We start from the raw sequence: 14,185 nt of genomic DNA on the forward strand, positions 1-14,185 counted from the left end.
AAAACTTCTATTGTCATCGGACCTTCGAATGGCAAGCTTAGATATGGAGGGTTTATTATGGAATACTCTGTGTGGGTGAGACACATATACAAACACCAATGATGATAAGTGTGATTCCTAGAACAGTTCTCACACCATCCATCTTCTCTCCAAATGCAGCCCCAGAAATAGCCGTGGCTCCGAATGTAACTGCATTTGTTACCGGTACCGCAAGAGTGATCGGAGCATCATTTAGCTTCATAAAAAAGAGGGCCGATGCTGACAAGTTTATGAGAAAAGGTAGAGAGTATTGCCACACACATAGCATAACAATCCATTCATCAACATGAGCACGGATACCTTTCGCTTTTGGGGCGTTTGTTGTTTTTTGCTTCAGTTTTTGTTTCTCAGCAATTGTGGCTCCTCTTTTTATCAGAGCATTTGTGAGGCCCCATACACATCCGATAGTAATGAGCCAAATGAGAACCATGATGACTCCCTTTAGTGAAATGATCAATCAACCAACTTACATTAATGTTTTAATGTACCTAGCTGTGAGAGAAACATAAGGTTAGTCTACTAATACATTTTTGTGAACAGACTCAAAATTTAATCATGGCTACAATGAAAGAGGAAGAAGGGGCACTATAAAGAGCTTATATACTTCCATAAGATTTGTTTGCGTAGAGTAGAAAGTCCAAGCTAGAATGTAGAAAGATGGGGCATGTTTGTAGATTGGCATCAAATGTTAGGCTTCTCTACCTTGACATATCTCTCTGGTATGCCTCTTTTTAGTCAATGCAAGCAATGGAGATCAAGAATCATGTGTGTAGTTTTATAGATTAGATGCATGCAATTGAGTAAACAAACAAATGAGCAAGAGATAGTGAAAGAACAAAAGTAAATACTACATTCTCATAATGTAAACACAAATTCAATGTACACCAATACCATGGTTTTTAGCATCTCGTCTACAGAAGGAAAGATTTTATAAATACTACATTCTCATAATGTAAACACCAATTCAATGTACACAAATACCGTGGTTTTTAGCATCTCGTCTACACAAGGAAAGATTTTATAAATAAATAAATAAATAAATAAATAAATATATACCACACAATGGAGTAGATTGATGAAAAATATAGAGAATGATGGAGATTTCGTTTCTAAATTAGCCTCAAGAACTTCCTTGTCATTTATAACTTACATTGGCCACAACCTAGAAAACTCGATTGTCAGGATCAATTTGAACCCTAAAATGTTTTATTTTGGATTATAGGACACATGGGCCATGCATGTCATGCTCAATGTTAGATCCACCCAACTTTTAACTCTAACTCTTAAAGAAAGAACGCCATTTTCTTTAGGATTATAATAAACTGGCACCTAAGACCATGTTTCTAGTACGCATTTCTTAATGACATCCTGATTCTTCTCTCAGTCTACTAATAAAGAGCCAAACAAGCAGGAACAGGAACAGGAACAGAAATGAAATTTCTTTTGCTCAACTTTCATTCTGTGTGTGGGTATAACTTGAATGGGTGAAAGAACAAGGCCATGGAAAAGATCTCGTCGTCTGGAACAAAAGAAAATTTACCTCAAGATGAGTGTAAAAGAGGATGGAAAGCCTGAGTAATTCTTCTTTCCTCCCCTCTGTCTCTGTCTCTGTCTCTGTCTCTGTTTCTGCCTCTGTGTCGCTGCCATTGACGGAAGGAGACGAATTGAAGTGTTAGTTTTCCGGAGAAAGAATTATAGGATTGGAAGAAACGCCCACTTCACACACACAAACAGACATTCTATGTACTTCCAAAATGGTACATGCTACATCGGACATTTAATGAACCTATGTGTACGCTATATCGGACATTTAATGAACCTATGTGTACGCTATATCGGACATTTAATGAACCTATGTGTACGCTATATCGGACATTTAATGAACCTATGTGTACGCTATATCGGACATTTAATAAACCTATGTGTACGCTATATCGGACATTTAATGAACCTATGTGTACAGTTATCCAGCCATGGAACGATGCAAAAGAAACAAGTGCCGAACCCTGGTCCTCGTCTCTTTTTAAGGCCGAACCTAATGGGAGCCCACCAATCATGCCTCTCCTCCATATGTATACCTTTGCACGAAATGGTAGATGGGAATGCCAACTATGTTGTAATATTTTTTTTCCACCGCCTTGTATCTGACTTACATACATTCCACAACTTCGCTGCTTTAGGAGATAGCCAAGATAATGATGCCATCGCATGATGATACAATACATTCGTAATAACAAGCGTGTACCAATCATCTTGTAACCGCCAATCTACCCAATGTGCAAATTTGGTTTTCAATGGCAAAGATCCTTGCAACAATGGTATATCTAGTAATTTCTCCCAAATAAATCCATAATTTGGGGGGAATACATAACCATCGCTTCACATCTTTAAAATCCGATAACCTTTGAGATTCATTATCAACCACATCTTCCAAATGTACAATCCCCAATCGAAATAAACGACTGGATTGAGATCTCAACTTCTCTTTCCCATGCCAAAACAACACTCGAGAAGAAACAAACAATTCATTTTGTAATGAATTACAATATTCTCGATCACTTGATGGTCCCCATTCAAAAAGAGATAATGCATCTTGCCACGATCTTACCAAATGTTGTCCACATACAGAATGTCGAATCTTTAGAGGAATACTTCCATTGAGTAATGACCACCAAGATGCTTGAATCTTTGTTTTCCCATGCACCAATCCTTCATGCTCAATAAAATATTGCATCATAGATATCCATGGTTGATATTGTTGACATATATCTCGTAATAATGCAAATCTACGAGCCATCAAATGCCTTTCCAAATCTAATATTGTTGCACCACCTAACCTTTTAGGAGTAGCCAAATGGTCCCATGAAATCCATGTAACTCCCATCATTTCTCCCTTCCGCCACAACATGAACCGAATAGGTTGTAAAATGTTTTGTAATGCCTTCTTAGTCCAAGGTAGTAAAGGCAAAAAATATAATAACATGGGTATCAAGATACATTGCACCACTTTGAGTCGTACATGAAAGGGCCATAATTGAGACTTCCAATCCATAAATTTGTCCTTCAATTTACTACCAATCCAATCAATCAATTGAACATTTCTAACATCAGCACCCAATGGATAACCCAATTGTCGATAAATTGATCCTCGTGTAATCACTAACCCTCGCCATCCCAAACATTCCAAATCACTCTCCGTACAAGAAATAAGGCAAGACTTCCACCAATTTATATACAACCCTGAAGCCAAAGCAAATTGATCCCAAACTTGCATACTCCTTTCAAGATTTTCTTTTGAGGCTAGTAAAAACATAAAAGAATCATCAACCAATGATTGTGCCACCAATTGTCTACCAGAAGGAAGATGCAAACCCACAATATCACCATTAGCTGCAAGATTTGACAACATTACTAACAAAGGATGTGTAACAATAGCAAAGAACAATGGGCTTAGTGGACATCCTTGCCACACAGATCTAGTAAGAAACACTTTCGGACTAACTCCGCCATTAAGCATCACACGCGAGGTCGCATTTTGCCCTAGCAAAAAGATAAGACGACACATACGAGGACCAAACCCCATATTATACATCACATGTGAGAGGAAAGACCAATTAACATGATCATATGCTTTTTCCAAATCTAATTGCACCATAACCATTTCTTGATGTGTATGTTGAGCATAATCGGTAGCCATTTGAATATTCAAAACATTATGCAATATATTTCTACCTGTAATAAAACCATATTGAGATGGATGAATAAGTTGAGGTAAGAACTTCTAAAGTCTGTTGGATAATATCTTTGCAAACACTTTGTATAACCCTTCCCATCAATGAAATAGGCCTCCATTGATGAAATGACTCTGGAGATGGTACCTTTGGTGAATGGACTCTTAAGCATGCGAGCGTAATTCTTAAAAACTTCATTTGTAATACCATCCCAACCAGGGCTTTTACCATTCAGAAGGTGTAACAATACCTTTTCCACCTCAGCTTCTTCAAAATCGGTATCCAATTTTTGACAAATATTTATATTCTTGAAAAACACATTTATTAATATAATTGTGTGAAAGAGAGAGAGAGAGAGAGAGAGAGAGAGAGAGAGAGAGAGAGAGAGAGAAGCAAGAGTGGAGAGGGGAAGAAAAAGCAAAATTGTTTTTATTGCTGCGCTCTCTATGGGTAACAGAATCAGTAACGAGATATAACAAGTTAAATTTGGTGGTCTGTGCGAGAAGCAACGATTAAAATAAGGAATCTTGTGTTGTTGGCATCCACATACTCAACACACATTGCGGGTCTTCAATTGTATTCATCATCTTCGACCTCTTCAATCGGGTGAGTTCCGGTTGTCTTACATGTTCATGGAAAATTGTTTTTATCTCGGATCACTATCACATCAAGAATAATGGACATAAACATGAATTCCTCTCAAATTGTGGGGGACATCGATATGGAAACAATTGATCCAAAAAAGAGTAATGTGATGGTTGAAACACGTTCGCGTTCACAAGTGGAAGGATTGCGCATTCCACTTGTAGAATCTTCTTAAAACGAAGCAAATACACCCTCTCTACAAAAATTGGATGCACTAGTATCACATGTTCCTGAACTTGATGAAAATTTGCAAATATAAAAATACATGATAGATCTACGAGTGGAGATCATTAGAAATCATGCAAGTTTAGACACGTTGATAAGTTAATGTAGGCATAATAAAGTTCAACTATGGCTCAATATGTCACTACTGTGCGACAAGGGAAACACTAACTTAAAGACTTATAGTAATTAGGTAAGTTTTACAAAAATATCAGGTGTACTTGTATCCATACTAATAAAATGAGTTATAATTTATACTTTGACCCATACGTGCATGTATGTAATTGTGGAAAATGTAGGATAATGCACATTAGGATAAGTGATTGGAATAATTAACTTATTAAAGTATTCAATACTTGTATTTAAAGTTGATCTAATCTATTCCTCAGTTTGTTCATATGGGATCAAACCATATGTATATAATTGTGGACAATGTAAGGCAGTGAACTTTAGGATAATGTCGTGGAAATAACAAACCTATTAGGCTTTCATACCTGTATTTAAAATTGATCTACTCTATTGCTTAGGTGATTCACACAGGATCAAACTCCGAACGATAACGCAACTGGAACCATTATCAACACATTACACAATCTAAGCAACAATGGAATAGAAACATAATAGTTTTAACAATAGAAGACAAAGATCCATAATAACAACATGGACAGTCATGGCAACAATTATAGGGCCATGTTCTGTTAAGGTTAGCTTGGACCAAAATCAGCCTCAATTTAAACTAATTCATGTTTCTCCATAAATTTGGTAGTCAGCTATGCACGCGGTGAAACCAATGTCATAAATCTACTAACCAAGTATATAAAAATAAAATTGAAACATATAGAAGATTATAAAGAATAGAATCCACTAGGTAAAACCCAAAATTTGTATTAATAATGTGAAATCCTAACAAATCGTCAGTGTCATTTTCTTCATAGAGTCTATTACATAGCAATCAATTCATCAACGTCATTTTCTTCATCATCTTGTGTAGAACTCTCTTCGGCTATACGTGCATTGGCTTCCCCTGTTAGCCGAGCCAACGAAATATCTTCTATAAGCTCATCATCAAGCTCTATTAGCTCCCCCGGTTCGCCGGCTAACGGAGGAATAGGCTCTCGCGAAGCAGGTTGAAACCTTTCTGTATTAGCGAGGTTCTTTGCACCGACCTCCTCATCCTGGTCTGGGCACTCCCACAAAGCCTTAATCCGCATATTAATAAATATAACCTGGACCTCGTCCTTCTCCAATGCAACTGTATTTCTAAAAAGCTTCAATGCACATACAGACGTCGTTCCTATGATGTAAGTAACAAGAAGATTTAGTTGTCAAACGAAAAAAAAAGGGATTGGTTATCTCAAGATCGTTACCCTAGTTCGAGGAATACCTGTGCCAGAAAAGAGATCTAATATCCAGTCTCCTTCGATAGAAAACATCTCGATCAAGTGCATCATAAGTCGTTGAGGTTTTTGGTATGGGTTGACAAGTCCCCGTTTTGTCGTGGTGACATGTCACAATTTCTGTGTCACTGCTGGATATACCAACAGATTTGAACCTCCCACTTCATTAGAATGCTCCTTGATTCTCTGTTTCTTAATTTCATCGAAGTAGCCAATCGTGATGTATTCAATGGCATTAACGAACCGAAAAGTTGGCCCTCTATTTACATTGGTCTTGATCCTATAAAAAATAATACATCGAGTTAAGAATAGATTGAACAACCTTAAGAAATGCAATATAGTGAAAGACACCTATAAATAATCCTTACCATGCAAGGTTCTCGATGCCATGGCAACGAGATCTCAAAGCTTGAGCTACCGAGTACCCTTGGTCCATACTATGAAAGATAACTATTCGCCACAAGGATGCAGTCGTTAGCTCAGCGAAATCCTTGACCATCTTCTCCAATTGTTTAAACCTAAACGGTTCATCGTCGTATGATGACCCAGCCATTCGAAATCCGTAAGGAATATCCGCAATCATTAGCGTATATTCCTTCTTTGGCACCTTTTGGATCAAGTCGACGACATCACCGCAAACCACATTGTAGTAAAGATCTCTCGTAATATCTTTTTTGAGGCTAAATTTTTTAAAGGAGCCATCTTCCTCCATTTCGTACGCCTTGACTAAGCGACGATCCTTTTCTTTTCTGGCTCGCTCGAGATGTGCAAGGAAGGATGTAGGGAAATCGTGTATATCCTTAACTTCTCCTTGTTTCTTGCCTCGGCACGGTTTCTAATAGAAGCAATAGGACATCAGGTATTATTATACAAGCTCTACATATGATGAAAGGGTAATGAAAAACCATCAATACTAACCCAATTCTTGAATGCAATAAAATACTCTGATAATGCCTTATATGAAGACGTTAGAGGATAATCCTCAGTCACTTGTTCCCAAGTTATACATCCAAGTTGTTTCATCATAACTTCTTGGATCTTCATGTACACCTTATGACTGTAAAATTAGAAATCAAGATTAGAACTTTGAATTACACCAGATAGACTACAATTTTAGTATTTGAAAGACTTACTTATTGAACTCAGTGACCATTTCTTCAAGGCTTAAATCTTTCGCCACAACCCTTGACAAAACAGACACAAGAAGCTACTCGTCCTTAATACCTTGCATCGCTCTCCATAGAGACAGCTTCATGTCGTCTACCGCTTCTTCAATTGTCAAGTCAATTTTCTTGGCAGCTTGTGACTTTAACTCTAGTTGAGGGTCAATCTTACATTTCTTTTGTCGTTGACCCTTTACCTCCTTATTCTCCCACATTGAGAAGATTTCATCTTGTAGGTCCCATACTTCTCCATCTCTAAACGCCAATTGAAACCAAGACTCATATTTTCGAAGACCATCGGACTTAACATTATCATCTACCATAATGCCGACTTCATGCAGACATTGACGTCGTAGGCCTAGATGTAACTTCACACCAAACTTTTGTTTCACGTCTAAATACTCGTGGTGGAAGAACCGTATACGCTCAATGGACGACATTTTCTGCCTATAGTCATTATCATTATTATGGTCCAATGCCAACAGCTTAGCCTCTTCGGTTGTGAGCCCAACATAAATTTTGCACTCGGCATACTTGAAGAAGAAAGTCGTTGGATGTTCTCTCACAAGCTGCCGACGTGCCTCTACTGAATGCGATCCACCAATGACAAAATAATTATATTGATCATGCTTTCTAATATCAAAATCTTCAATGGTTCCACATTCTTCAGGATCTACCATAACAATAAATGGCACCACAGTGGCATGAGGATTAATTTTCATTTTTTTCTTGAGATTTTGAACATGCATGCGGTGTGGCTCTCTAATCTCAAGTGGTCGTCGACTTGTTTTTTCATCAATAGGGGGCCGATGGATGTGTGTTATAGGCAAATTAAACACTTGCCCTTTCTTGACCAGTTTACGTTGCATTAACTCTCTCCTTATCTTATTCTGCTCGGATGACAAAACACCCGATGCCAGCTCAGCTCCTGACGTCCCCTTATTATCCTCCTCTTCGTTTTCACTTGTTGAATCGGTGTCCGACATTTTGGTTGTCTTCTTCTTTGGTGGTCTTGACTGGACTTTGGATACCCTTTTTGTGGCCTTCAATGGGGAGGGCACTTCATCTCTTAGAGTTACATGGCCTTGTATATAAGGCCTCAAGGTAACAATAAGGTTTTGTGAGCTTTCAAGATCTTTTTTGAACGCTTCTGGCCACAAGATTCCTTTACTAAAAGGTCTTCTGGAAGGAACACTTTACGTACCCCCTTGGAGCACTCTATCATTGCCAGTATGTTGGCTGAATCTGCATCTTTGTAGTCAAATCGTAGAATACGGCCATACATAAATGGGGTTTCCTTTCCAAGCTGCCCCTCCCCCTTCTTCTTTGCTGTATACAATACGACTTTTTTCTTTGAGTCGACATATTGCATACACCATTCCTTGTCCGTTAGATCACGGTCAGGAAGGTCTTCACCTCCAGTAGCGGCGACAAGTTTCTTTTGGCTAACATCAATATGTGGCTGAGATTTTGTCTCCTCGTTGAAGAGAAGCTTTTTTCCTCTCTTCATGGTCTCAGGAGCTACCTTGGTCTGGGCTTCGATTGGAGAACCCTGTATGCGAAGCTTTATTTTCTTCACGGGTCGGTCCGACAGGTTCTCAAACGACCAATTTAAGAAAGTATATGCAAAAACATAAGTTAGGTGGTCACGTAGATTAAGGTTGTATATTAAAATATAAATATGAAGATGAAGAACAGTTCTCACTAGCAGGCGATTAGTGGTGAAGTGAAAATATCAATCATGCATTCAGAGTACATGGTAGTCCTATATTCAAAAATCTATTCTAGGCAGGGCTATTCAAACTAGAAAATATATATTGTAATAAGTAAACAGGGTTATATATTCTTTTAAAGAGTAGGTATGACTTATAGAGATTCCAAACCTATATTGAGGAGAATTTGCTATCATAAAGGCAATTTGTGGATCATTTTCTACTATTTTAAGCTATAGTAGGTCATAAAACACCTATAATTAGGGCATGTTTTTTTTTAAAAGTAAGGCAAGTCAACATAAAAAAGACTGATTTTGACAGACAATTTGATATCTTTTCCACACAATAATTAATTGTTACCCCAAAAACACAAATTTTCTCGTTCAGAGCCTTCTTTTATACAGGAACTCGATACGGCATTGTCGTAGTGTATTTCGTACACTACGTGAAAAAGTAAAAATAATAAAACCGATTTAATTACATATAAATAAATAAAATAAGAATATCAAGATATTTATCACGTGCATAGGGCAAGATTCGAACCTTCTACCTCCACGTAGCCAAACCTCAACTTTACCATTACACTACCTTATCTTTAGTGTTCTACAAATAGATTTAATAACTATAACTGCTTTATTTGCGCCTACCTTTATTAAAAGGTAAATCATGCATTTTTAGAGTGCGTGAATATTTTATAGAAAAACGCAAGCAACTAAAAAGTGACTCATGCACATCTAGCGTGCATGAGCACTATATTTAGCAAATAAAAGCAAGGATTAGAAAAGCATTACATGCACATTTAGTGTGCATGAACGTATTAGAAAAAGCATGTAGCTATGCTTAGTCTCTCCCATCACTATATAAGGATGGGGAGCACATTGTAGTTTTTGTTGATTATTTTTCTATAATGATCAATCAATCTAAAATATTCGTGGGATTCACGAATTTGCTAAAATAATTCTCTCTTACTACCTAAATATTGACTAAATGTACTAAACTCGTGGGATTCACGAGATTCTTATCTTATAACTCTTTATACCTATTCTTTACTAGCCTTATTTGTATTTTTCTTTCTCCTAGTCCAAAACCTCGGTGGTTCCCACCCGACTCACGCAAACGATCCGGAGCCGAAAGGCACGACACAGTTGGTGAACCCGACGTGAAGGCGGGTGGCAAGGAGATGGAGAATCAACAAGAGGCAATGAGTATAACGATGATGATGATGTTCGAGCGGATGCTACAAGAACAACGAGTGATGTCGGAGATCACGGGGGCAGTAAAGCGGCTCGTACAACGAAACGGACAATTCAACGGAAACGATGTGTCACGCTATCTACGTGACTACAAGGCGGAGATGATACGATGTGGGATACCGGAAGGATTGCAAGTGACATCCTTCAATCGGGTAGCCACGGATGAGTTACAAGAAAGAATCTACAAGATACAACAACAAAATCCAACATGGGGGTCCTTCGAAGAAGCTTTACGAGAGGCATATGATTACAAGAGATCGAAGGGAAAAGATCGGCGAGAATTCGACGAATGGGTGGCATCGGAGAAGACCCACCGAAGTGCAACACAAGCATTCCTAGAGTTCGAGCATCGTTTTGCTCGACTCTCGGAGCGGGAACAACGATTGGTGGGAGAAGATAAAGTCCTAATGTTCGTAAAATCGATCGATCGAAAAGAAAGGATGGACATCGGGATCGAACTCGAAGACGATGAAGGTATAAATGGTCTTACTGAAGATTGGGCCGAAGTCCAAAGGGTATGCCGGAGACATGATGAGAGGAAGATGAGAATCTTGTCAACGACATGGCCGATGAAGGATGGTCGATTGAAGACAAACGATGGAGCCGATATGAAGGCCGAAATACAACATGATGGTGCGACGGAAGAGGGTGTAAAACAAGCTACCCTCTTGTCTTGCGAAAGAACAACGACAAAGGATAAGGCCGATAACCCAAGTGTAGAAGAAGATTTCAGAATACAAGTGTCTGAAACATCGGGTGAAAAAGGGGTAAGCATAATTGATGCAGTGAAAGAGAGCAAGGAGGACTTGATTGAGGAGGTCACCATGAAAGATGACATCGAATTGAAGGTGGCTATGGACGAATCAACGACGGATGGCCATATCAAGACTTCCCCACCACTGATTTTAGAGACTCCGGCGGTTGCGTTCGAAAGGCAACGTGAGACCGAAGAGACGGAAGGTGGCGGAGAGAAAACAAAGGTCGAAGTCGATGCATATGACGGAGAGATAGCCGAGAATATGGCTATGGGTGAAACAATGGAGGATGATAATACCGAGGATTCCTGCCCACTAATCCTAGAGACTTCGGCGGTTGTGTCTGAGAAGCAACGTAAGACCGGAGAGACGGGAGGTGGCGGCAAGAAAGGTAAAGTCGGAAGCCAGTTAGGATGGAAGGTGATCCGGACGGGATTCCGATCCGAAAGAAAGCCGAACCGGGTAAAAGAGGATTCGACCGAAAGTCGACCCGAAAGAAAGCCGAACCGAAAGGAAGAGAATTCGGCCGAAAGACGACACAAACGAAAGCTGAATCGGGCGAATGAGGATTCGGTCGAAAGACGACCCAAAAGAAAGCCGACCCGAAAAGGGGTCGACTCGGTCAAAACCGATCGACCGAGTCTGACTTGGCCGAACGCGAATATGGATGGAAGCCGACCTAGCCGAAAGCCGATCGGACGAAACCGATCCGAAAAGAAGCTATTAATCCGACTCAACCGGAGGTTGGACCGGTCGAGGCTGGTGAAAACGAGAAAAAGAAAGCCAACCGAAACCAAAACCGACAGATCGAAACCGGGCCGGAAGGAGACCGACTTAATCGAAACCGAACAACCGATTCCGATTCGGCCGAATACGAATCCGATCGGAAGCCGATCAAACCGAAAGTCGATTGGACGAGAGCGATCCGGAAAAAAGTCAAGGTTGATGAAGACAAGAAAGAGGCCAGTAAAAGACACTACCACGAATGACAAGGGCCAAGAATATGACGAGAGAGAACAAAGAATATGGTGGATCGGATGGCGACAATGGTTCGGGTGGAAAGAATGGGCCTACTCAAAATGGAGAGACAAAGTTGACATAGCGGGACAAACGGAGGATGAAGGGGAGACAACGAGCATCGGCAACTTCGGCACATACCGGAGGATGTGCGGGTTCGGAGGGGGCGAGTGTCGTAGTGTATTTCGTACACTACGTGAAAAAATAAAAATAATAAAACCGATTTAATTACATATAAATAAATAAAATAAGAATATCAAGATATTTATCACGTGCATAGGGCAAGATTCGAACCTTCTACCTCCACGTAGCCAAACCTCAACTTTACCATTACGCTACCTTATCTTTAGTGTTTTAAAAATAGATTTAATAACTATAAGTGCTTTATTTGCGCCTACCTTTATTAAAAGGTAAATCATGCATTTTTAGAGTGCGTGAATATTTTATAGAAAAACGCAAGCAACTAAAAAGTGACTCATGCACATCTAGCGTGCATGAGCACTATATTTAGCAAATAAAAGCAAGGATTAGAAAAGCATTACATGCACATTTAGTGTGCATGAACGTATTAGAAAAAGCATGTAGCTATGCTTAGTCTCTCCCATCACTATATAAGGATGGGGAGCACATTGTAGTTTTTGTTGATTATTTTTCTATAATGATCAATCAATCTAAAATATTCGTGGGATTCACGAATTTGCTAAAATAATTCTCTCTTACTACCTAAATATTGACTAAATGTACTAAACTCGTGGGATTCACGAGATTCTTATCTTATAACTCTTTATACCTATTCTTTACTAGCCTTATTTGTATTTTTCTTTCTCCTAGTCCAAAACCTCGGTGGTTCCCACCCGACTCACGCAAACGATCCGGAGCCGAAAGGCACGACAGCGTATCGAGTTCGTGTTTAAAGTGTAGGTTTTAAACAGGAACTCGATACGCCATATCGAGTTCCTGTTTAAAAAGCAAAAAAAAAATATGAACTCGATATGCCGTATCGAGTTCCTGTATAAAGTTTGTATTGTATACAGGAACTCGATACGGCGTATAGAGTTCTTGAGCGACAAAACATATTTACAAAAATGTCCACAGTGTCAGAGGCCTACCTGGAGTCCTCGCACTCGATTCTCTTTGAAGACATGGTTGATCGTGTGGCAGTGGAGGCGGAGATCACGCTTTTGTGCTTTGTGTGCTCTGTATGCTCTGTACGCTCTTGTGAGTGAAATATGACGAGGTCTTCCTATTTATAGGGATTGACCACATTGGTTAAAGTAACCATAGTCACCTTAACCAAGGTTGGTAAGTTTGAGGATAGTTAGTTGGTAACCACAGTCACATTAACTAGAGTAACTTATGATTGCATTAATGATTACAAAGTCAAACTAACATATTGATCAATCTTTTATAGTCATAACAACCTGCAATGACTTCAAAGGTCATGAAGGAGACAATGATAAAGGTTCATGAATGTACCAATGATTGATTACTAAAAGCAACAATTTTTATGACTCTCAAATGCTGTGTATTAAAGATGTGGGCATGAATTAACCAATGATTGATAAGTCTAATATTTAAAATGGTGAGCATTAAAGAACCAATGAGTGAGAGGTTCTATATCAAAATGGGTGCCTTTAATTAGCCAATGATTTTAACATTAATCCAACATATTTATGGCTTGTTAATGATTAGATTTATATTATACTTGATTTAACTTCATATAGATGTAGTTTAAATAATAATTGATATTTTAAATACAATTATTTTATTAAAAATAAATTTTTTATGTATTGTATTAATATAATATTACATAATATAGACATTCTATTGATTTGGCTTTTGTTTAGAGAGAAATTTATGTTTAGAGAGGAGTATATGTTTAGAGAGGAGCTTATTAGTTTTTTTCCTTACCCTAAGCACATAACTTACAGAGCCCTATCTAGACCTTAAGCCATGAGTGAAGATTCACCGTTCTCGATTGAAGTATATTGTTTGTCATCAGACTCATCGTTTTCTACTGAAGAGTATTGTTTGTCGACAGAGTCACCATATTCGATTGAAGAGTATTGTTTGTCGACAGAGTCACCATATTCGATTGAAGAATATTGTCTGTCGATAGACTCACCATATTCTATCGAAGAATATTGTCTGAGCTCATCTACAGGGAATGTAAATAATGACACATGTGAAGAGTTCTCTATTGAAGAATACGATATTAATAAAGATACAGAGAATGAAGGTAGTGCTCAGG

The 14,185-nt window shown here is 38.7% G+C and overlaps 1 long non-coding RNA gene across 1 annotated transcript; it reads right to left on the reverse strand.

Moving 5' to 3' along the window:
* Positions 1-27: 27 nt before the first annotated feature.
* Positions 28-478, reverse strand: LOC147857170 (uncharacterized). Its single transcript, XR_015530571.1, has 2 exons — positions 340-478; positions 28-235 (listed from the first exon to the last, which is right to left on the reverse strand). It is a non-coding gene; the product is annotated as an uncharacterized LOC147857170 (long non-coding RNA).
* Positions 479-14,185: the final 13,707 nt, after the last annotated feature.

This window comes from Azolla caroliniana, unplaced genomic scaffold (genome assembly GCF_043228905.1).
Source record: "Azolla caroliniana isolate FFs.n. ecotype wild unplaced genomic scaffold, voAzoCaro1.0.p SCAF_12, whole genome shotgun sequence".
NCBI lineage: Eukaryota > Viridiplantae > Streptophyta > Polypodiopsida > Salviniales > Salviniaceae > Azolla > Azolla caroliniana.